The sequence below is a fragment of the Phyllostomus discolor genome, chromosome 7, assembly GCF_004126475.2.
Source record: "Phyllostomus discolor isolate MPI-MPIP mPhyDis1 chromosome 7, mPhyDis1.pri.v3, whole genome shotgun sequence".
Taxonomy (NCBI): Eukaryota; Metazoa; Chordata; class Mammalia; order Chiroptera; family Phyllostomidae; genus Phyllostomus; species Phyllostomus discolor.
In genome coordinates this window covers 113,012,113-113,037,596 of record NC_040909.2, presented here as the reverse complement: position 1 = coordinate 113,037,596, position 25,484 = coordinate 113,012,113, and the positions used below count along the sequence as shown (strand labels likewise).

Genomic DNA, 25,484 nt, shown 5'->3' with positions numbered 1-25,484 from the left:
ACACGCCCCAACCAGGGAAGCCCAGGCCTTGCCACACTTCGGGAAGTCCCTAGACCTGGGAACCTAATCACAGCGGGCCCTCCGCTGACCCAGGGTCCCCCAGCAGCAGCGCCCATGCCCACCTTCCAGCCCCCCCACCATAACAACACAGTGAAGGAGCAGCAGCATTCCTGTGATGTGGCACCCCTACTTTGAGTGGCGTCCGTGAAAGGAAAGAACACAGAAGTGGCTCTGGAAGAGACTCTTATGACCCAGGCTACCCTCTCTTCTTTGTGTGAGCGCTCTCTCTCGCTCTCACTCTCTCTTTCTCCCACCAGTCGAGGTTTATTGTGAAACCTCAAGGGGTGAGACGGGGATGGGCAGGCCAGGGCAGGGAGAGGAGCCGGAGGCCTCTGAGGTGTCCTTGATGCGGCACTCTCTATGGTCTCACTGACCTTGCTGAGGTGCTGGCTGTCACCACTGCTGTCCTTGGCAGCCAGGCCCTTCTCCCCACAGGGCTCTCCTGAGCTTGGAAAGGAGTGGCCCCTGCTCTCCACCTTACTCTCAATGGAGTCCAGTGCTGTGCGCCTGCCCTTCTGCTTCAGCTGCAGGTGCTGCTGCAGTTCACGGGAGGTCTGGGTGAGATCCTGCTTCATTGCTTATGCATCTTCCCCATCTGCATAGCATTGGGGCTCCACTTCACAGCTCTGAAAGCTGAGAGTGTTGGAATAGAGGTGCAGGATGGCCTGGTTTCTGTTCCTTACGTGCAGGGAGATGGATTTGGCATTGAAGTTCTCGGTCATGGCTCAGAGGCCTGGCCTGTCAGCTTCTGAGCCAGGCCAAGGCATAGATAGAAATGCTTCATGGCCAGTGAGGTGATAGGTGCATGAGGCACATCAGCTGGGTCCCCTCCCGTTTGGGCCAGGACATACCCCACGATGTTCCCATTCTCTTCCTCGCAGTGTCGGAGAGCTGCGGTCAGGAGAGGCCAGGGTGCAAGCAGTGCTCCGTGTGGGAGTTCCCAGGCAGGCACAGGAGGCCGCAGCGCTGCACGTTCGCCAGGTCCTGTGGCAGCAGGAGGAGTCCCTTTCTTCTCTGTACTGGAGAGGGCAAGCTGAGGCCCCAACTGTTTGCATGACATGCTCAAGGTCTCACCTGTCATAGGTTTGGGGCTGAGTCCGTAGGCTGCAGTCTCCACGGCCAGCTCAGGGCCTACGAGGAGAGGAGGGACTTTTTACCTGTGAGTCACTGCCATTTCTACCCCCCTGAGGAACTCGCTATCCAGTTGGTCAGGGTGGACAGCCTGTGATTTCCATGAGTGATTTGGTGCTCGTGGATTTCATTTCAGGAGCTCTGGCCACCCCAACCTATGCCTTCCGGTTATCTTGAATTACCACGGCGTGCTAGTTCAGAAACCTCAAACAGTGCGTGATCAGCTTTACCACTCCTGATAAGGGGGAAAAAGAACCTGTGTGCCCGTTAAAAAGTCATCATTGGGATTTAAATCAGCCTTGGTTAAAATAATCAAGGGATCTCAGGGACCATGGAAAGGTCAAAGGTTTGCTGGTTTAGGGTTTCGTGGGAACATGCGCGTGTTTGGACCAGGCCCAAGTGCCTGGTTGACCTGTTTGACAGGTAACAATTAGAGAGTAGGAGCTTGCCTGGCTGGAATGTGGCTGCAGAGGCCGGTGGAGGATCTGGTTTACCTGCTGGGCAGGTGGGGCCTGCTGGGTCCGACAGGCATGTGCACGCACAGCATTCCAGAGAATCGGTTTTCTTTTAAAGACACAGCGATGACTGCAGGGCACAAAGGGTTGGGCTGAGCCCTGGCTGGAAGCCATTAGCTATTTGCAAGGTAAAGAAGAAAAATAAATAGTTCCCTCCAGACAGCTCAAGGAAGAAACTGAAAAGGTATTCAAAAAAAAATTTTTTTTTCTTTTAATGCCTAAAATGAACATGTGCTTCGTGTCTCGAGACTTGAGAAACCCCAGACTGGTACAAAATGCCAAAGATAATAGAAGTGAAAAGTCACTTCCCCCTCCCCCAACTTCTTTTCCTTCTTAAAAAGGTCATAATATTGAGGGCGAAAGATGGGCTCCTTGAAGGATGGTGTCTGCTTGAGACAGTCTAGAAATGTGTTTGCTATTTTCCTTGCCATAGCTGCAGAAGAAGCCCAGAAAAACAAATTTCTGGGGTTTCCCCCACCTCAATAAATTGTATATAATCTGTATATTTTTAAAGTTAAAAATGCTGTTTCGATAAAACACAATTAAAGAGAGTAACTTGCTATTTAAATGAATAGAAGAAGGACATTAGGATGTTACACATAATGTACAACAGGAAACCCACGCAGACACAGGCCTGCATACATACCATGACTTCTTTTTCATTCAAAGGGGTTTTCGGTAACATCACTTCAATCTCCCTGTTTTGTATTCATCACTGACTGGCAGGGGGAAATAAAGCCAGGAAGACTGGGACCTGAGAATCTCAATGCGATAAGGAACATTGCTAAAACAAACTCAAAACTCTTTAAAAATTTTCAATAATTTTTAAAAACTGACCAACTTACTTCTCTAAAAATTACAACCTCCCTCTCCTTCACTGTGTCTCTCTTCGTGGCAGAGATTAGGTAAGTCACCTCCAAACAAATGATCGGCGCTTCCTGCTCTTGTGGCTGCTCTCAGAGCCCTGAGGTCCCGGGGGATAGTCCCAGGGGGACAGTCCCAGGATGCAAGCCACCGAGGTCCTGCCTGTGATGGGGGAGGCACAGGGAAGGACTGGCAGCTAATGATTACACTGAAAGTGGCTTGCCAGTTCAAAGAGTTAATTATAGTGAAGCAGAGGATCTTAAAATTCAATTGGCAGAAGCAAACAAGCAAACAAAAACTTAGCTGTCTCATTGTTGACTATTGCTGGTGGTAAAACAGCTGCTAATGTGTTGACAGACTATTTACCAGAATTGATCAATAGTCAGTCATAATAAAAAGTCAGAACAATAACAACTTGCAAGGACTTACTGTGTGCTATGTGCCGTGCCAAATGGTCTACATTTTCTCACTTAGCCTCTACAGCGATCCTGAGACAAGTATCATCACGATCTCCAGTTTACAGGCAAGGTGACTGAGGCACAGAGAAGTTGCAGGACTTGCCTAAGAGCAGCCCGTTGGTAAGTGGAAGAGCTCAGCTCTGAAACAGGCAGTTCATTCACTCAGTCACAGCTTGGAACGCCTGTCCTGAGACAGGCACAGTGCCCAGGGTCCACGAGACCATGATGAACTCTTCGAGTTGGTCCTTCATGGACAAATGAGACTTCACAGAGTCTAACTGGTGTTTCCGACCCCTACAGCAGCTCTCTCAACCACCCTCTACATCAGCGATTTTCAACTGGCGTGCCGCAAGAATTTTTAAAACATGCAATACCTGACTATTTAAACAGGGGCACTGACCTCTTTTCCCTTAGACAATTAAATAAAAAATGACAACAGCCAACACAACAATAGCTGTCTAGTGTGAGTGAATCAAAATTATACCTATTTTTTTGACAAAACATATACTTTTTGTTGTGCGGTAGAATTTTAGTAATTAGTTTATGTATGAGATGCAGAAGGTTGAAAGTCACTGCTGTACATGGTTTCTTGGTGGTACACACACCTTAAAATCCGCCATTGTGGCTGACTCCACGGATTACCAGAGGTTGCCCTCTGCCGTTTCCTAGCCACTCTCAGTCAGCCTCAGCCGCCGCGTCTGAGTGCAGCAAAGGACGACGGCCATTTGCTAGGATATACACTTCCTGTCCACTCCAGGCCTGCTTTATTTTATGTGCCAAATAAGTACAGGATACATAAATTCAAGTCTGTAAGTCCTGAGAGCAGAGCTTTCTCTGGGTGTGAGAAGCCACTTTGATGACAAGGTACCTTATTAATAACAAATATTTGCAAATTGGTTTTTACCTCTTCATGATTAGAAGTTGATCTTTACAGATTCTGATATAATGACTGTTTCTTGAGAACCCTGAAAACCACATAGCAAAGTTGGCTTGCACTGTAAAGTGGTATCCTTACCCTGCAACACTGTACATATCCCGGTAAGGTCATCTTTATTTCCCAACTGGTAATATTTCCTCCTCTTAGTGTGTATGAATCCTGAACTTTGTGCTATTCGGCCAATCTCTCCCTTGTGTGCCTTTGAGCACACTCTGAAGGACAGACATGCTGCTGTCAAGATGACCCACATTTGGTAGCTGTGGAAAGGCTGAAGGGCCACTTGGGGTACAGTAATAATATAAATGGTAACAGTAATAAGTACACAGAGGGCCCGCTCGGTACCACGCCAGACTCACTACACGCATTGTTTCATTTAACAATTACAGCGGCGCCCTGGCTGGCACGGCTGAGTTGGTTCAAGTGTCATCGCATAACCGAAAGACCACCAGTTTGATTCCCAGTGAGGACACATGCTGAGGCTGCAAGCTTGATCCCCCATTGGGGTGCGTGCGAGAAGCAGCCAATCGGTGTTTCTCTCTCACGTTGATGTTTATCTCTCTCCCCCACCTCTTGAATGAGAATAAAATAAACCTTTAAAAATAATAATGATTACAGTGGCTTTGGATGTGCATTACGACTGTAAGTAATAGGGAAGGGAGCCTGCACACAGAGAATACATAACTTACCTGAGATCACACAGCTAACAAACGGCAATGCTAAGGTACAGAGCTAGACCCATCCGGCTCCAGGGGCTGCATCGGACAGATGTGGAAATGAATGACCATTTGGTCTTCCAGGTTTCACAATTCTGAGATATTCTGCTCTACTCTGCTTTGAACGAGGCAGACCAGAAGTGCTGCCCTGGGCTCCTCTGGTCACCATGCTTTAAGTGGGAAAACAAACAGTCTCAAGCAGGTTTTAAGGAGAACAACCAAAGCAGAGAACAAACTCAATCATGTCATGTGAGGAAGAGTTTAAGGACCCAGAAATATTTATACTCTGATTCAAGAAAGAGTAGGCTGATGCTGTGTGCTTCCAAGTTGGAAAACCAGGATCAACAAGAGGAAGCTGGAGAGAAACAGACTTTGATTGTATATAAAGACAAGTTTGTTATCCCTCAGTCTGGAGAACAGTGGAAAGAATGTGTGAATGCCAGTTCCATCACTGTGGTGAGCATTTGTTGTTTTTGTTTTCTAGAGTCCATTCCCCTTTATTCTGAAGGCAATGGCCTGATTTCCCTTAAGGGAAGTCACATTTCCCCATTGGGAGCAGTCTTGGTGGGATAGCCAACCAAGTAGTGCTAATCCCCCCGGCCTAGAGTATGTGACCCAGTCAGATCCTTTCTCTCAGGATAATCTATCTTGAGCTGAGAAACACGAGGGTGGACAAATAGCTGGAGTTGAGTTGCCCCTGAGAAGCGCCCTGTCCTATCTGAGCATTGGCTTCTGTTCCTGGATCTTAAACTTCCCACAGAAGAAGCTGCGAACTGGTCAGAAAACATTAGAGACCTGCCTGGTGTGACTCAGTTTGTTGGAGCATGGGCCCTAACTGAATGATCACCTGTTTGATTCCCAATCAGAGTTGTGAGTTCAATCCCTAGTCAGGGTGCATGCAAGAGGCAACCAATCAATGCTTCTCTCTCTCATCAGTGTTTCTCTCCCTCTCTCCCTCTCCCTCTCTCTCTCTCTCTCTCTCTCTCTCCCTCCCTCCCTCCCCCTTCTCCTCTCCCAAATGAGATTATAATGGGAGAAATTTTTTTAAAAAGAGGAAAATGCTCTGGCTGGTGTGGCTCAGTGGACTGAGTACTGGCCTGTGAACCAAAGGGTTGCTGGTTCGATTCCCAGTCGGGGCACATGCCTATGTTGTAAGCCAGGTCCCCAGTACAGAGCACATGAGAGGCAACCACACATTGGTGTCTCTCTCCCTCTCTTTCTCCTTCCCATCCCCTCTCTTTCAAAATAAATAAATAAAATATTTTTAATAAAAAGAAAACACTAGAGATATCTAGTAAGAGCCTTCTTGCTCATGAGGATGCCAAAACACTAGAACTGTTTAATTCTAGTTTAAGGAGCCACAAATATTTGTATTCTGACTGAAGAAGGAATAGGCTGGTGTTGTGTGGTTCCAAGATGGAAAACCAGGATCAATGAGAGGAAGTTGGAGGGAAACAGACTTTGATTGTATATAAATCACTAGAATTGTTTGATTCTAGTGTTTAATTAATATATATTAATTAAATATTAATTAGAACAAATATTAGAATTATTTAATTAATATACATTAAACATGTCCTTCAAGCTACATTTTCATCATTGTATTCCAATCTTTAAAGAGAATCAAGAACTGTATCTCCAACCTAAGCTCTTTACAATGTGATTTGACCTTGAAGAACAGAAGTACTACTAAATAGAGTACTCCTCTGTCCTGTTCTTCAATACTCTCTCAATTCCATGAGCTACCTGTGTCTTCCCAATACATTCTGTTTTTGCTTAAGTAAAGTAGGACTGCTTTTCTAAGGTGAGCAAAGAGTCTTACTGACACAACCATTACCTCGACACATGACTGTGATCACAGGAAACAGACCTCTCTGAGCCCTACTTCCTTTATGTGAAAAGAATCCCAGGAGGTTTTAGAGTATAATGTAAGATAGTATCTGTAAAGAGATAGGCACATAGTAGGTAATCAGTAAGTGTTCGTTCCCTTGTCTTTCTCCTCTAAAGCATAAGTTTTATGTTTTCAGAAAAATTAAGAAAGATAATGTATGTAAATTAACTAGCATAGTGCCGAGCACCATAGTAGGTGCTTAATAAGTGGTTCCTATGATTTTATTACAATTTGTTTGTTACTGGAAGAATTCAAGTCACCATCGGGAAATCATTGGCCAGAGATTTATAGAAGTAATTCAATGATGGGATGAGTGGTTGGATGTAATGGCCTCATTTCTTTGCCGCACTGAGGGTCTGTGATTCTGTGTTAGTGATTTAGTGTTGTTTGTAAGGATGTGTTAGCTCCTTTAAAGCAAAATGGCAGAGGCCAGACAGAGTCTTGGGATGAGGACAGAACATGCCTGGGTGCATCCTCTGGGCTGATGTCCAAGCCAATGCTGAGGAGGGGGTCACTACCCAGCCTGCCCTTGGACAGAGCTCTGATGGTCACCCAGGTTAGTGTTCATAAGGTCCATTTGACTCAGAGCTTCCACCATGGTTTTGCCTTAATCAGGAACAGACGGTCACTCAAGTTGTTCCAGAAATAATGGGGTTTATTGAAAGGACACTCATGCAAAGTGGCCCTGAAAAAGAGGCAAGGATCCCAGCCTCCAAAAAGGCAGGGATCACAGCAGCTCTGTGATATGCTCTTTTCCCATGTCCAACTCTCCTCCTTATAGCAAGGTCTGTCTCTGGATGTTGCCTCCTTTATCTTCTTTGCCACCTGGATATTTCTGATGATTTGCCCACACCTGACCCACAATGGCCATTCAGGCCCCACATCTGCATGGTCTCCCAGGTCTAGGCACCAGAACTAATTTCTGTCTGGGCATTTTTTCCTAAAACTCTAGGAAAGGATTTGACTGGATTAGCTGTTGAACCAGACTACGTCATATGCCATACATGAATAAACCATTTTTTGAAGATTTTATTTTTAGAGAGAGGGGAAAGGAGGGAGAAAGAGAGGGAGAGAAATATCGGTGTGGGAAAGAAATATTAATCAGTTACTTCTCGCACTCGCCCTGACTGGGGACTGAACCTGCAACTCAGGTATATGCCCTGACTGGGCATCAAACCCGTGACCTCTCACTTTGTGGGATGCTACTCAACCAACTGAGCCATACTGGACCAACTGAACCACACTGATCAGGGCTGGATGAACCATTCTTGAGATCCATGTCCTTACTAGGTACAATCAGATTCACCTCGTCTTCTGCCAGGTGCACCAGGTGCACCTCGTCCTCTGCCCACTCAACAGGAAATATGAACTGGCCAGAAAACACGAGAGATATCTGGCAAAAAGCATCTTAACTGTGATGACACAAAATATAAGATATATTTTATATATTAAACACCCCTTTCAAGATAAATTTTCCCACCATTTTCTTCTAGTCTTTCAAGAGGATTGTATCTCAACCTCAAACTTCAGAGGATGTTGTTTGCCCTTGAAAGAGATCTCCTATGAGAACACAGAACTTTCCCTCCTGTGGCAGATGTTGACTTGAAGCAACTGAGCCTTCACACAGGTTATGTAGGATTCTCGAGCTGGGACCAAAGGGTTTCAACGGACAGGCTCTGGTTTTTGGCTGAATGAGAGGTGAGAGGAGGACCCCAGGCCACGAGGATGGAAAGGAGAGGACAATAAGAAGTGAAGGGAGTCAATGCGAGAGCTGGGTGGGAGAGAGAGGTCAGATGGGAGCTGCAGAGCGGGAGGAAAGGCAGCCAAGGCCAGAAACCAGACAAAAACCGCTGCTTCCAACTGGGCCAGAATTTGCAGTGAAACTAGGAAAAGAGTATACAGAATCAGGAAGAATGAGAGAGCTGGGCTGGGTGAGGGCTCAATCCCGGGGACTGTGTTGAGTGCCAGCTATGAACAAGGCACATAAGACCTCTCCAGACTTGGAGCTGTATTTACCTTGTGAGACTCTAATTGTCAACATGTATTGGATTTAAACACTTAGAAGTTCTTAACTGCAGTAGTCTCATGGCCTCTGATTAAACGGTGGTTCAGGGAGTAAGGAAGGTAAGTGTCTTAAACCATATTTAACACAAGGGAGAGTGGAACATTCTAGAAAAGGGCCCTTGGACATCATGTTCCCTGGGAATATTTGAAAGCCAACCCAGGGATTGCCCTGTAATTTGTTGTAGCTCACATGCCTGTGAGACCCCACCCCCAGGGCTGGACTTGTATCTTCCCAATTTGCTTTGAGGTGCTCCTTTGACAAAGCGTCTCCAAGAAAACATTACCACAGTCTCTCTGTAGGAGTGGGAGGTTTAATGCATTAACCATGGGCCTCTGGGGGCTGGGCTAAGCAGAGGATTCTGGGCCCAGAGTTTTGGGCCCATACACTTCAAATCTGAGGATTAATGCTTGATCCTCCTCTAAAAGCGAGAAGGTGGTGGGGGCAGGGTTAAGCCTCTGCTGGTGGATTACAAACACTTCAGATACGAATCTTTAAGGTGGGAACTTTGCAAACAACAAGAACAACCAAGGGAAAACTCTACAGAAAGTCTTACCTCAACTCATTACTCAACTTTGCGAATTTGGAGGGCTTAATGAGACATTTTAAATAAAGGAAGGAGTTACTTAAAGGCTAAGGATATCTGGGGCCAGCTTAAATCGGGCAATGAGAAACCCAAGTTGCCCTTTCAGGATATTATTCACCCTATAAAAACAAGGCGTATTTGTTCGCAGTAAACATGTCAGAACAGCAGCTGTATAGGACAAGTGTAGACTGGTTGCTGTCCAACCTGCCAATTTTCAGATAAAAGACCAGGATCTGATAAGTGACAGATTACCATTAGAACGTTTGCGTCAGGATCTTTTCTGGTTCATTATTTCAGTGTCAAACTCATAAGCGTATCGATAAAACTTCAGAACAACTTGTGTTCTCATGATGTATTTGCAATATTTATCTAATATAGCGCAGCGAAGAAAGTGCTGCTCAATGGCTATCCTCAAACCACTGAAATCCCATGACCTGTCAAACAGAGATGAAATCCCGTGACTTGTCCTAGCGTTGCTGTAAGACAGGGCGAGGCCAGATCCCCAAGCTATACACAAAAGCAGTGCTGCCCTGTTCATGAGCAGATTTCGTCTTCACCCTACGGCCCCAGTGCATCTCTTAAAGGGAGAGAATTATCCCAGCTCGGTGTGTCCCACACTTGTACACTACTTCACAATTTTTGCCATATTATCAAAAGGTTCATAATATTACTTACTGATCTTTTTTCATTAAATCAAATCACCCTTTTTTAAAACCTAAATAGAGTATTTCTGAATAAAATTTGTCTTTCCCAAATCAGTTTTACTTGTGAATTTATAGCTTTTATGGGCTAGTTGTTTGTTTTTTCTAATAATGATTTAAATAAATATGCAGTATTAAAAGAAAAAATGTTGGCTAAAACGAATAGCTAAAAACATTTTGTGTAGCCCTGACTGGTATGGTTCAGTTGGTTGGCCATTCTCCCACAAAGGAAAAGGTCACCAATTCAATTCCTATTTAGGTCACATGCCTAGGTTGTGGGTTCAGTCCCTGGTCAGGGAGCAAACGAGAGGCAACCAACTGATGTTCCTTTCCCTCCCTTTCTCCATCCCTTCCCCTGTCCAAAAAAAAAAAAAAATTGGGTAACCTGGAGTGGTGTGCAGACCACTTTGGAAAAACACTGCCTAGCTAAGGAGAATGCTAGGTGTGAATGAACCTTTCTTTATGCAATCTGTCCAATTCACTCATGGAAGAGGGTGATCGGTTCTAACGCTCGCATTAAATGGCTGATCTATCCTGGGTTGATCACTCCCTACAACTTCACTTCCTCATCCGAGGAAGTTGGACTAAATAAGCTCTGAGTTCCTTTCTGTCTCTAACGATCTGCAGTTTTTCATGATTCTGTTGTAGGGCCCAGCACCCAGCAGGAGACGCGGTCAAGAGTTGGTTCCCTGGCAACACTCCATCCACCTGCTTTACCTTGATAATTTTACAGGACTTTGCTTTTCCTTTCATCAGCAACAGTTAGGGAATACTTCTTCCAGCCTATACTGGAAGGAAAAGCCCCCTTTCTCTAGTTTGAATGAATTGCCGTAGAAAAAAAAAAGCAAGCGGGAAAAGGCAGTTGGAAGAGGGCTTTGAAGGATTGCTGACTTAACCTCTTTTGGCGCCCCACCTGCTCTGAAATGGCCTTTGGGAAAAGGAAAAGCAAATTGATTACTCCACACCTAAGAGCTCAGTGATGACAATAAGACACAATTAGAATGGGTTATCAATCTAACAAAGTAATGTCAAGTGAGCTAACCTCACTGAGCCTTTATTTTCTCATTTGTAAAAGGAGTTTGAACTGGATGATTTGTAAAACTTCTCCCAGCTCAGAAGTTCCTTGTATGACATACAACTTTCATTTTTTTAAAACAAAAAAGTGTTTTAAATTTAATAGAGTGCCTTTAAAATCTGGCATTAGAAGACAAGAATAAAGTTACTTTTTAGAATAATCATCTATCAAACTTCTACTAAATGTGCAGTGTTTAAATTTGTGGAACCATGTTTTATCTATGGTACAACCGAATCTAAATGTCACGTGTCCACATTATTCATTATTTTATTCACTTACTTGGTCACTTTTTCTTCAAACGTGCACTGCACACCGCTTATGTACCAAGTAGCGGAGCATGGTGATTACGAGTCTAATCAGAGAGGCAAAATAACTTGGGGTTGAATCCCACTTCCACTGCACATTAGCCCTAAGCCTTGGTTCATTTTTAAACCTGGAATGACAATATATTGATCATAATTATAGGGTTATTGAAGATTAAAAGAGATACCTGGTAGAAAGTCAAGTGCCCCAAATATAGTAAGCACCCAGTGAAAGGGAATTGTTACCCTCCTCTTCATCACCAGTGTCAGGCGCTGAATTGTGTCCCCCCTCCTCTCCAAATTCATACATTGCAGCCCTAACCCCCAGTGTTTCAAAATGAGACTGTATTTGGAGACTGAGCCTTTAAAGAGGTAATTAAAGCAAAACAAGTTTGTGTAGGTGAGTCCTGACCCAACGCTGGTGCCTTTATGAGAAAAGATTAGGGCATGGAGGTAAGACCATGTGAAGATGCAGGGAGAAGAGGGCCATCTACAAGCCAAGGGGAGAGGCCTCAGAAGAAGCCAACCCACCGACACCTTGATCTTGGACTTCTAGCCTCCAGAACCGTGAGAAAGTAAATTTCTGTAGTTTAAGCCACACAGCCTGTGGTATTTGTTGCAGCAGCCCTCGAAAATGAATAGAGTCATAATCACTGTGTGCTGGATTCAAAGGTGATTATGCCAATCACTTATTTTCTCACTGAATTCACAGTCTAACAGAGGGAGACAAGCACGTAGGCAAATACACTTTGTGATACCAGCTGATAAGAATGGAAATCGAGGTCTGTACATGAGAGCACAGGAGAGGGAATGCTTTACGATACGGAGTGGGGAATACTTACAGAGAAGCAAAGGGAAAAATTGGAAAAGGTTAGAAAGGGTACCAGTCCTCAAAAGGTCAAGGAAGGTCATTTGGTAAATAAGGCGGGACAGGGCATTTTCGGCAAGGGGACAGCACCTGCGGTAGAAGGTGTGTGACAGGGACATTCTTTAGCATTTGTTATTTAGGAATCATCTGTTCTGTAAGATGGGACCTCACCTGTCTGTGATGGAGAGAAAGTCCGTCTGAACCAAAACCAAGTGAGAGAGACGCGCTGCATAGATCAGCTGGGTCAGCTGGTGCCTGGACATCCTTTTTACGGCCCAGACCACTCAGGCGTAGCGCAAAAAGAGACAGTCCGTTTGGGCCCACCAGAGCAGTGAGCAGGCCTGGGCGTCGTGCTTGGACGCGGAGGCAACACGACACCCCAGCATTAGCTCAGAATGGATAAGAGGACGATAGGAATGGGGGAGAAATAACCCAGTTCTGAGAAGGTGGTTAAATGTAATCCATTTATTCTGGTGTGTTTGTCGGTGGGGATTTAGAATATATAAAAATATGATTACAATAGGCTTCACATAAAGCCCTCATTATAATTTTTTAAAATTATGTCATTAAATGAACTTGAACAAGCAAAGTGGGGAAGGTAATATTATTACCTGCCTGTTTCATGGATTGCCGAGGATTAATGACATAATTAATATCGGTAAAGCTCTCTAGCAGTGCAGAAGAAAAGACTAGAAAACTAAGTGTTATTTTCTCTCCCCCCATCCCCAGCATAGCTAAAGGACCAAACAAAAAACAGTCTGTCTTGGCTTTTTATCTTGTTTATATAACAAAAAATGATGAAAGAACATTTTGTTAAAATACAAAAAAATTCTCCATTTTACTAGTATGGCAACTTTGATTGCTCCATAGTTCCTTCATCTTTATTCTGATTCATCCATGGTTGCAAATCATTTATGTACTTTGTATTTTACGTACTTAAATGTATTTTGCATCAGCTTTTTTTACATATTATTTTTTTATCTTCACCTGAGGACATTTTTCATTGTTTTTAGAGAAAGGAAGTGAGGGAAAGAGCAAGAGAGAAACATCGATGTGAGAGAGAAATACCAACTGGTTGCCTCTCATACACACTTGGACCAGGGACCAAACCCTCAAGCCAGACATGCGCTCCGACTGGGAATTGAACCCAAGACCTTTTGGTTCATGGGACAACACTCCAAACAACTGAGCCACACCAGTCAGGGTGCTTTAGCTTCTTTTGTTTTTACTTAACATGTCATACATCTTGTTCATGTTGCTCACAGAACCTTTATAACTGAAAGTGTTCTGTTGGTGCATAATTGGTATGCCATAAAGTCCACCCATTTTAGTAGATAATTCTAGAATTTTTAGCAAATTTATAGTTCTGCAAATGTAGCTAAAATCCAGTTTTAGAACATCGCCATCCTCCAAAATTCCCTTGTGCCCATTTGTAGTTCCTGGTTTCATCCCCTGCCCCAGGAATCCACAGGTCTGCTCCCTGCTTTAGATTCAAATGTCCTAGAACTTTCATGTGAAACTGGATCTGGTTTATTTCAATTAGCAACATGTTTCTAAGGTCCATCCACACTGCAGGAAGTACTAGTAGCCTGCCTACTTGTGTCGCTGAATGTTATCTGATTGTATGGATGTATTGTACCACAGTTTGTTCATCCACTCACCAGGCAATGGACACCTGGATTGCTTCCAATTTTGGGATTATTTGAATACTGCTGCTATGAACATATGTCTTTGTATAGATATATGTGTTCCCTTTTCTTGCAGATTACCAAGAGTGAAATTGCTGAATTAGATGGCAACTCAGTGTTTAACTTTTTAAAGAAACTACCAAACTGTTCCAAAGTGGCTGCACTATTTTGTGTCCCCTTCCTACATACAGCAACGTACAAAGGTTCCGATATCCCCACATCTTTGCCGACACTTGCTATTGTCTTTCTTTTCGATTATCATGTTGAAAGGAGGTGGGAAGTGGTATTTTATTGGTTTCAAAGTGTATTTCCCTAATAACTAATGATATGAAACATCTTCTCACCTGTGTTAGTAGCCTTTTATAGATCTCCTTTGGTGAAATAGTTATTCAAATGTTTTTGCCTGTTTTTAAAATTTTTAAATTAGGTTGTTTGACTTCTTGTTACTGAGTTGTAAGAGTGTTTTTTATATATTCTGGATTTATGTCATTTGCTAGACATACAATTTGCAAATATTTTCTCTCAGTCTGTGTCTTTTCATTTTCTTGGTGGTATTTTTTGCAGGAGGAAAAGTTTTTCATTTTGATGTTTTTCTTTTCAGATTATGCTCTTGGTATCATACCTAAGAAACCTTTCCCTAATCCAAGGTCACAATGATTTTCTCCACTCTGTATCCTAAAGCTTTTTAGTTTTGATTCTTATGTTTAGGCCTGTGATGTATTTTGAGTTATTTTTTGTGTCTGGTGTGATGTGAACTCTAAGTTGTCTTTATTTCAATGTGGACACCCAACTGTCCCACCACCGTTTGCTGGAGAGACTATCGTTCCCCCCCTAAATTGCCTTGAAGCTTTTGTCAAAAATCAGTTGCCCATGAACATAACAGTCTAATTTGGGGCTCTCAACTTTAATTCATTCCTATCTCTCTTTATGCCAATACCACACTGTAATTGTAAGTCTTGAAATCAGGTTATGTACGATCCTCCAACTTTGTTCTTCTTTTTCAAAATTCTTAAGGCTGTTCACTGTAACAATTTTTTAATAGTGCAGAATAGTCATTAAAATGGATGTTTAATAATAAATACACTGTCACTTTTGATACCACAAAAGAGAGTTTTGGTCTTTTTTTTTTTCTATTGCTATAAACTTTACAAAGAACATCCTTATGCCTATATCTCTTGTTTCTCTTGGTTGTTTAATTTCTTAAGGTGAATTCCTGGGAGGGAATTACTGGATCCATGGCTAGGAAGGTGTGTACGCACCAGCCTGGTATGAAAGGGGACAACCCTGGCCGGTAGGGCAGTGGTTTTCACACTGAGGAGCTAACACGTTTTGAAGCACTTAACAAGGTGCGAGGCATATGCTAATGTTCTATGCCCATCATTTCAATGGCACTTCACAACTCCCCTTAAAGCAGATGTGATTATCCCCATTTAGCAGAAGAGGAGGCTGAGTTAAAGGCTGGGACTCCCGTGAGGCGCACGTCCCAATCTGACCAGCAGGTACATGGTAGGGCCAAGACTGCAGCCCAGAAAGTCTCCCTGACTCGCTGCTTTTGTTTAATGTTATACTTTGAATGTGAAGATTCATCTGGAGTCTCTCCAGAAGGCTCAGTGCTGGGTGTTGGCACTCTCCATAGACACCCTCAGTCTGTCCTTGTTCCACACTTCCTCCCACCCAAGAGCTCTCAAGCCTTTTAAACCAAGGACACCGCATCTCCCTCTCCCTTGACCCGGAGTGTGGACAGAGAGGAGTGCACAACGATGGGGCTGTCCTGCGGAACAAAGCGAGTGCCTCAGCCCGGAGGAGATACCAGCGCCACTGTCCTCCTCGCTCAAAGGAGCAGCCACAGACAAAGCAGCTGGGGCCCTGCCTGGGAGCCTGCCGCTCGGAGTAATGGAGACTCTGGGCTCGGCTAAGCAGGCCCCACGCAGGTGCCCAGGCCAGGAGAGTTTGGGTGTCTGCTTTGTGCAGGCGGGAATTTGGGCTGCCTGTCCCAGTCTTGGGCCACTCTCAGTCAAAAGCTGGCATTGATGAGGGCAGTGGGTCCTGTTTCATTCCAGGACTGTGCCCTGAAACAGCACGAGGCTGAAAGTAGCTCTTCCCTCCCAGGGGAGATGCTGAGACTGCACAAAGCGAAAGCCTCACCACCCCCACCCTTTCCCAACCACCTGCTGGCAAAACGAACCCTCTATGCCAGGCTATTGTCCAAATGTTTTCCTCTGCCCCAAGTGACCCACCTTCCCGCCTCCCTATCTGCCATTCTCCCAAGACCAGCTCAAATCCTATTTAGGCTTTATCTGAGTCTAAATCCACAGCATGGCTACTACATGCCCGGCACATGTGCCAATCTGGGAGGTTGTCCTACATCTCCCTGCGACGCGTTAACTCCTCTACCTCAGTGCCCTCTCAGCACTTCATCTCCATGTCTACTGTAGCGTTCACACTGTGGCTCCGCTCTCTGAGGCCCCACTCCGGAGCTTCTTCTCTTACTGTTGACTCTGAGCTTCTAGCCTCCAGTCTCTGGCTCAGCAAGCTGATTCTGATCTCCTGGTTCCTACTGAACCACAGAGTCCTCTGTTGTTGCTCTTCCCATCATCTCCCTATAACCAGGGCTTCTTGACGCATGCTCTGGGAAACACTGCCATACTTGTAACCCCAGCCTGGGGATCTGACTCAGATTCTGAATGCCCCCTTGACGCACGGTTTGATTTTGCCTTATCATCCACAGGCACACCTATGCTAGGACCATCCAGCCCTGAAACCTCTGCAGCGAGAACAGCCTCCCTTCCTTGAATGCATATTTTAGTGTAAGTGGCTTTTGCTATAGATAAAATTACCTATGGAACAGGAGGTATAGTTGTGACAGTTAGATGGGGCTTCCTCCAGAGAGTACTGAGAATTAGGGTCAAAGTTTAAGTCCAGCTGGTGCCCTACAACTAACTCTGGAGACTGGTCAAGACAGGCAGGCCGAGCATGTACACCTATTGCCTCCCTGAGCTTTGACAGCGTTGCCCATGGCTTCCTTGTGAAGCTCTCTCCTGCTTCAGATCTCGTCCCCTCTCTGCACTCCTCAGCCTCCTTGGCTACATCTTCTTTTTCCACCTACTTCTTAAATGTGGGTGTTCTCTAAAGTCCCTATCATTTCACTTTCCTGCAGATTTAATTCCCACATATACGTCAAGGATTCTTAAATCCACCTCCAGCTGAGCCCTCTTCTGGAGCTCCAGACCTGTACCTAGTCATCTGTGTCCCGTTCCTCCATCCCCTCCCCTGGGGATACAACTGTGAGCAGATGATCTAATTCTCAGTGGTTAGAGAGGGGTGATGGGCAGTGAGGACAGGATGACGCCATGGCTCACCCATCTATCCATCCACTCCACAAGCACCATGCTCCTGTGGGATGCTAAGTACTGGATTAGGCACCAGGAACGAAAAGAGGAGCCAATACTTGGTGTCAAGAGCCCAGATCCACATGAGATATAGAAAGATGGCATATAATGCAATGTGGTAAACACAACACTTGACGGATGTAAATAAAGTATTGATAGAATGGGCTCCAGATGTGGGAATTTATTGACTCTGCCTGTGGAAGATTTCACAGACAAGGTGCGTGGAGACATCCCTGCTGGTCTCCAGATTTTTAAGGTTGTGGGTACTCGCACACAAGTAGATGGGTGCTCCAGAAACGCTCAGCAAATGCGAGAGTGGGGGCCCGTAGCCAGGGCTGAGACTGGTGGGGCAGGGAGAGAGGAAGCCAGGGTCATGGCCAACATTGGGGAACAACGCTCCTGACCCTGAACCCTAGACTTCTTTTACATCAGAGAAAAGTAGACCCCTCACTCTCTTTTTCAAGTCCTTATGAAAATTTTCCTTGTCATTTAACAAAACTCGGAAGTCATATGGAAAAGAATCTTAGAATTTGGCCAATCCTGTTTAAGAGCAGAACGCTAAGTCTCACACCTGTGATAAAACTAAAGGAGCTCTGGTGGACGGAGGTGGGAGTGCAGCCCCATCAGCCTCCCCGCCCCATGACTGCCCCTGCTGCCCCCTGCAGATCCCTAAGGACCCCGGGAGGATAGTCTGCAAACTACCACGTCCTCTATTTTAATTAGAGTTGAGGGGGAAAACCTCTGAGAAATGCAAGTAATCTGTCCAAGGTCACACAACTAGATTGTGCTAAAGCCAAAACAGGACTAAGGTTTCTGTGCTCTGCCCGCTGTTTTGCTCTTGTTTTTCCCCATATGAGCTGCTCTGGGGAGACTGGAGGAGCCAAAGCAGAAGTGCTAATGAAGAATGGAAATCTGGACTCTGAAATGCAGGAAGTAAAGGGGGAGGGTCCCAGAAGAGTAAGAAAGAGAAGAAAAAACACAGGGGCTGCAATGTTGACACTGTTGACCAATTGAGGGGCTGTTTGCTCAGTGTTACCTGAGGATGCTGAGAAAGCCTGGTTTCCTGCTACTGCCCCGTAACTGGCTTTAGTGTCACTGCTGCGGCAGGTTTTCTTTCCCTGGTATAAAAATGCTATTGTAAGCGATCTGTCACAATCTGCAGCCTCTGTGCATCCCATACATGTGCTCGGCACTGTGTGGAATGTTTTGTGCAGATGCAAAGGGATAACTGAGGTGGCCTGGCCAGAATAGACTGCTCTGGGGGTTTGTGCCCACCTCGCCATGCCCCCTTAACTTTCCATTCTATGCTCACTCACAGGAAGCCTGCTCCCTGTGGCCTTGTTTATTTACCATGATCTTACACCCTGGACCCAGTGACTGGGCTTCAGGTGTCTATCTGACCCACACAGAGCCAATCAGAGCCCATTTGCAGTAAATGTGGGGCTCGGGTGGGGAGAAAGGAAGAAGAAAGAGACAAAGAGAGAGAGAGACCACCTTAGGAAGAAGAAGGAGGAGGAGGAAGGGGAGAAGAGCCAGAGAGAGAAACCAGATAAAAGGAAAGAGATGTACGTAACAGCCTATTGTCACCTACATGCAGTGCACACCAGAGAAGGCAGATGCAAGGAACACTCAGAGAGAACCAGGGACTATCCCCAACGTCCCTGACAGCAGGTTCTCAGTCCTGCTCTGGGACAGTGCTTGAGAGATGGAAGTTAGTGGCACAGTCGCTCTGGCAGGAGGTGACAGTCCCCTTGGACTGAAAGCCTCCACAGGACTCCCCTTCCCTCTCCCTCAGGCCGAAGGCCATCCTGGGGCTGCTGCGGCTCCACACCCCCTGTTATGGGGGTTATGCTCCACCCTTCTCTTCTCGCAGAGCTGTTAGCGGACAGACTTCAGGTAAGGACTACACTCGCACAGGAATTCAAACGTGTGCAGGCACAGTGGAAATGAGAGCTGCTGCCTTTAACCCTGAAGGTCAGAGCTGCGGTCAGGCCGAGAACTGGCATGGAGAGACCCACCTGTTCCCCTGGAGGAGGGCCATGTCACCAGCAACGCCCCCGTTCGGAGGCAGAAGCTGCTCTCAGCAGCAGTCCTCCGGCATTCCTAGGGGAGCAGTCACCAAAGGGAGTCTTCTGATGCCACGCTCCCATAGTACACCCATTGTTTTCCCTTGGATTGTTTGTTTTGGGGTGGCTTGAACAACAGGGGCTGATTCTCCCAAACACATCTTGGCACTGTTACCGGTTGTATCAGTGAGCACTTGCCTCATAATGTTGTGTAACAGATCACCCCCACATTCAGGGTTTACAGCCGCAAGCATTTATTCTCACGGTCACGTGTCTCTGTCTACCGCAGGGGTGACAGCCTGGAGCCCCAGCGTCGGCCGGCCGGCCTGGGCTTCTCTTGCACTTGGGTTTGGTCCGCATGGAAGGAGTCACGATCGTTCAGGGGAAGCTCTTTTCATGGCCCCAACAAAGAAGCAGGCGGGCAATGCCCACTGTCGGAACTTGCATTACATCTGGTAGCAACCCGTGGACCAAAGTCGCACAACTCTGTGTATTTCCCAGGCTCTGGGAAATACAGGGCGGGCCAAAGGAAGGTTTACAGCTGCTCGTATGGAAAATAATGCAATAATTAATACATAGCACTACGAGAATAAACTCCATGTCTTGCACACTCACAACTGTAAGCTGCGTCTGCCCCACCCTGTACACTAGCACCCGGAGCTAGAAGAACAGGACTGACTATTTTTAAGCAACCGCAGGCCACCACTCCAATATTCAGGGACGCTCCTTCCCAACATCTGCCCCAGAGCCGCGCGAGAGGCGGATGGAACATACCTTTGCCAACTGCATCGGTCTCGCGTGGCCTCCCTCCAGATCCAGACACGGTCTTCTCACGCCACTTCCCGTCTCCTCTAAGGCGCTCTCTCGGCACAGGCCCTCCGTCACCGTCACCATCACAGTCACCGGCGGTGGTGGCTCGGCCAGTGCGAGCCGCTTCTACGGATCCTCGTTCTGGTGCGCCTTCCCACTCCTCACCCCGCACCCCACGGCCTCCTGAAGGTTGCAGTTGCCATGGATGACGCCCAGAGGTCCAATGGTCCCCACAGAGCGGTGATTATAAATCGTGGTTTTATCATTTGGATTTGTCTCTTACCTATGCCGCTCCTCCAGATGATAAAGTTTACAGAGACAAAGCCCGTGTCTCCTTTTTTCGCCACCAGTGGCCCCATCGCCAATCACAAAACAGGCCAAACACATTTGGTAAAGAAGTGAGTGAAGGGGCCGCACACCAGTGGGTGCTATCGTATCAGGGCCCCAGGCTTTCAGCATTTCCCTGAGCGCTGGTCACAGGCCTCATTAGAAAACCACCCCCCTCCCCAACGCTTTTGCCAGGTGAGCTAAGACCGATGGATCTCGAGGCTAGTGGCGGCAGAGCCTCCCCTACCCCCGCCTAGGGCCCCTCCAGGTTCTTACCTGCCTGGGCAGGTCCCCTCTGCCCCATCCTCCGGCCTGATGACCATCAGGGTATGCAGGTAGGCTGAGCATTGCCCTCTTTCCTCAGAGCTATGAGGGAGCACACGTGCTGGCTTTCACCGACTTTCTTCTCTGCCTCCCTCTCCTCCTCCTTCTTCAAGGGCAGGAGAGTACTCTGATGCTGGAGGATCCGGGGAGAGGGGTCCTTCCAGGTGACCTCTCAAATCAAAGTCCAATAGCCCAAAGCAGATGGGAAATCAGAATACGTGCTGGGTGCTTTCCAGAGATTTCGAGCCAGATTTGGGTTCACATCCCATCTCTACCACTTTACTGACCGCGTGACTGAAGACAAGTTTCAGAGCCTCCCTGCTCCTCCATTCCCCGGTGTGTGAGACCGCAGGGCACTGCCCTGCAGGGTGCTCATGAGGATCCAATGAGAGAATCTGTTTTAAGAGCTCAGCACAGTGCCTGTCAAATACTGGATGGTTCAAAAGAGGGGTCCTTCCTCGTCCCCATTGCACACGCTTATTTATTAATTTCTCCCCCCTCCCCCAACTTTTGCAACGAAGGCAGGCTAGAACGATGAGCACGTCAGCCCAGAAGACGCCAGGTTAACATTCAGAATCTGAATCTGGGAGGAAAGGATAGTCCCTCCCAGACTTTTTTTTTTGTTTAATCTGTTCTTACAGCTGATAAAGCCTGCGATGTATAAATTTAATTATTTAAAATATCTTCTCATTCTTTGGAAAACTTTCATCTATATTCAAGATTTGAATTTCGTAAAAGAAAGGCCACTGTAACTAATCAGTAAAAGAGAACAGAACTTCAGAAAAAAAATCTTCTTTATGTGAGACAGAGGTCCACAGGTCCCTCATTTCAGCAGGGCCTGGCAAGACTCCTCATGGCAGGCTGTTCAGGAGCACAGGCCCGTGCATGAGTAGCCCACTTCCCCAGGTGGGATTCACCCAGCCGTCCCACCTGGCCTCCTCTGCCTCCTCCTCCCACCTCCCACCCACCCCTGCCGTCGCTGATGCCATTTCTGGCTCCTCCCACAGACCTGGCTGTTCCTTGCCCTTGAGTTTTGTTTTCCTGCATTTTTCCCAGAATGCTCTTGCCACCTTTCTGTATAGGGTTGCTCTTACGCATCCTTCAAGGCCCAGACTAAACATGATCTAACCCAGGAGCCTCGCCTCCCCCACCCCCCCGCCACGCCCCGCCCCAAGAGTCGGACCTGTAGAGTAGCTCCAACCAAGCAGAATGCAGCTGAGGCCACCGCTCCAGCTCTGGCCGGATTCCTGACCCTCACCGTGCCCCGTCTGTCTGTCGTAGCCTGGCAACTCAAGTGTTCCCCTCAAAGTTTCTGAGCTTACCCAGGGCTGCCAGTCCTGCCATCAGTCTGCATCCAGGCTCCCGCTGCCTCCTAGGTCATCACGGCAGCTCTACTCTCTTCTTCCCCAGGTAGCACCAGCATATCAGGATTTTACTGAAGCTTTGGGGAGATGAGGGTTAGACTGTAACCAAACATAATACAGGCAGCAATTTAAAACGTGTGTTAAAGAGCCGTGTCCTAAAATTCTCCTATCCATCCCCTGCCTTCAGCTATCGCTCTTGGATAGCACCCTTAGGTGATTGCCCTGTCGCAGGGTTTGCCTCACTCCTCCAAAGCCTGCTGACACACACCCACCATCTTCCTACGTCCAGCCCCATTTCCTGTCAATTCCCCATGCACAGCAGGTTCAGTCTGCACTCCCCCCTCTACCCAAGATCTGGTCCATCTTTGGATGCCCCAAACTCACGCGTGAATGAGAGTCCTGTCTCCCCAGATCTGTGCCCTCTGGCCACTTACACCAACAGCAGGAGCTCTGCAACCACCTCCCTGCGCACGCAGCAGAGGGTGCACTGCCTCTCCCACCAGGCTCTGTGCATGGAAGGCAGCTGTCCAGAAAGGAAGCCCCAGGGTTAATGGGGTTTGCTCTGTTTAGGCTGGTGATTCTCTGCCTAGAGATTTGTCAACACAATGTCTCTGCTAGGCTGGAGCTTCTAGGACAGGAATTGACTTATCTTTATCTGCCCAGGATGAAGCACTCGTAAATGTTCACTGAATGCATTAAAGAGCTCACAAGTGGAACTGACCTAGCTTAACAAATAGCGAGCATGCAAGAAATATTTGTAGAATAATAGAATGAATCAATGGATCGATGAATACATGCTAAACTGCTGTACCCTTACTCCATTTTCTTCCTAGCGAGCTCATGTCTTTCTGTTTCTGACTCAGGCAGTTAACCTGACCTCAACTTGTCAGGACATTTAGCTTGGTTTGACCTTGGGCTGTATAGAATTTAGTGGTTGTGGACTCAAGCTCTGCAATCAGATAGATGAAGGTTCAAATATCTGTCACTCAGGAGTCCCATATGGCCTTGGGCAGGTCACATGGATTAAGTCTGTTTCTTCCCTTTAAAATTCAAAATAAACAACAGTACTGACCTCTCAAAGATTGGGGCAGAATCAGTTGAGATAATCTATGTAATGTACCTAGTATAATGGCTTAATGCCTAGCACACAACAAGCACTCAAGAAATGATGGGTGTTGTCCTTAATTATTGCCATTGTCCCCTCCCTGTTATTATCATCCCAGGCATCTGGGCTTCATGAGAAGGCTTACAGCCTTCCCCAGGACAAAAGTGTTGCCTCTCTGTAGAGATCACCATTTACTCCTCTTTGCAAGGTGTGGATGCACTAGGTAGAGATGTACTGATTACTCTAAGTGGGTGGTCTCTGAGACCTGGTTTGGAGAGGGAGTGCTTTGTTTTAACAACATCATTCTTTTTTTTGTCCCCTTTAACAAAATTGTATAAGAAATGCCACATACAATGAGATCAAAGCAGAGTTCTTCATAATATAGTGTTTATAATGCAGCTTCTGGAGCTACTTGCCTCAGTGGGAAGCCTAACTCCTCCAATTACTAGAATGCAAAATTGCCCAAATTAGTTAACTCGGTCTCGGTTTCCATAGCTGCAAAACGGGTATAATAATGGTACACACCTGGCAGGGTAGTTGCATGAGTGAATGACTGTAACGAATGACACCTAGTGTGCACTCAGAAGTTAGCAGTTCTGATGAGGGTGTCTGACGGTGGAGGAGAAGATGAACCAACTCCCAAGCATGACTCAGGCATCCCCACCAGAACCGCATCTTAAAATCCAGATTTTCCTGGTTACACTGTTTTTGTTTTATACCTGCCCAGATTGGAGCCACCCCACTAGGAACACCCCAGGATGCCTCTGCTCTCATTAAGCACTTGGTGTTCTCCATGGACCCTGATATGACAGAAATTTGCTCTAGAAGATCCCAGTTCTGCCCCAAGCTCAGGATCATGCCCTTTATCCTTGACTTTAAGGGCTGAATTTATAAATGCGAAAGGAATTGCATCTAAGTCATGCAGGCCCATGTCACACTCAGTTTAACTGGACTTTCTCTGAAAAGGACAACTCTGCTTTGTACTAGTTAATCAAGAAAAATGGAAGCAACTAGTATGGTCTTGTATGTGCCTTGAACTCTTTTCAAAGTAAGTAATAATGTGAATCAACTTGGATTAAATTGGGTCACTTTGATCAAAAGTATATTGTAACTTTTATAAATTTGTCACTTTTGGAGACATATTTCTTTCCAGTTATATGAAGACCACGGATGATTAAGATGCCACTTATAAATACAAAAGGAGCTAGATTATGAAATAAGTTATACTTGAAATAAAAACTATATCTATGAAAACTATACTAAGATTTTCTCTGTTAAAAGAGAGACAGTGCCCTGGCTGGTGTAGCTCAGTGGATTAAGTGCGGGCTGCAAACCAAAGTGTTACAGGTTCGATTCCCAGTCAGGGTACATGCCTGGGTTGCAGGCCATGACCCCCAGCAACTGCACATTGATGTTTCTCTCTCTTTCTCTTTCTCCCTCCCTTCCCTCTCTAAAAATAAAATAAAAAAAGTCTTTTAAAAAAATTTTTTTAAAAAGAGAGATGGTGATTTTTTAAATTAGGTAAAATGAATAAATATTAGCACTATGTCCTAGATTTTCAATCTAGACAGTCAAATTATGAAGATATAATTTTAAAGGTTCAATGAATCATTGATTAGCTAAAATTCTTTGGGAGTGGCATACTTTGGTTAATTGGATTTTCTTCACTTTGTCAAAAATTTTTCTAGAACACAGTTTTTCCTTCTCTTCGTCCTCCTTTCCTCTCTCTCCCTCCTATTTTCTCTTCTTTCTTTCTTAAAAATGAGTAAAGAGATATAATTTGATCTTCCTGCTCTTCTGGACAATCATTCTGAACACGAAATTTCACTGTTCAGCCTCGAGATATAGAAATCAGCTTGATTAATTCTCTGGACAATTAAATAGTGAATAAGTGTATGTTATTTGACAACTCCCAGGTCATTCTCTAAGACAAAGGCTTCACTTGCTTTCTTTATAGCTTGTAATACTATCTGAAAATAGACAGTCCATTCACCTGTGTATGTGTTTTCTATCTGCCTGGCCCCCTCAAATGTAAGCCGCAGGGTGCAGGGACTCTGTCTAGTTCTGGACTGAATCTCCAGCACCTAGCAGTCCCTGGCACAAGACAGTTCCTTTATAAACCTTTGTTGCAAAATGAGTACCTTGGTGTCCGATTCTTTAGTTCTCACAAGTCAAGTGGAAATATTTCTCGCGGGTTTTAGTTCTATGATGACTTACCAAAATACCATGATAAAGAGTCCCTGCTTTT

At 45.9% G+C, this 25,484-nt stretch overlaps 1 pseudogene; it reads right to left on the bottom strand.

Moving 5' to 3' along the window:
* LOC114514837 lies at positions 1 to 20,475 on the bottom strand (annotated as a pseudogene).
* Between the last annotated feature and the right edge of the window lie 5,009 nt (positions 20,476 to 25,484).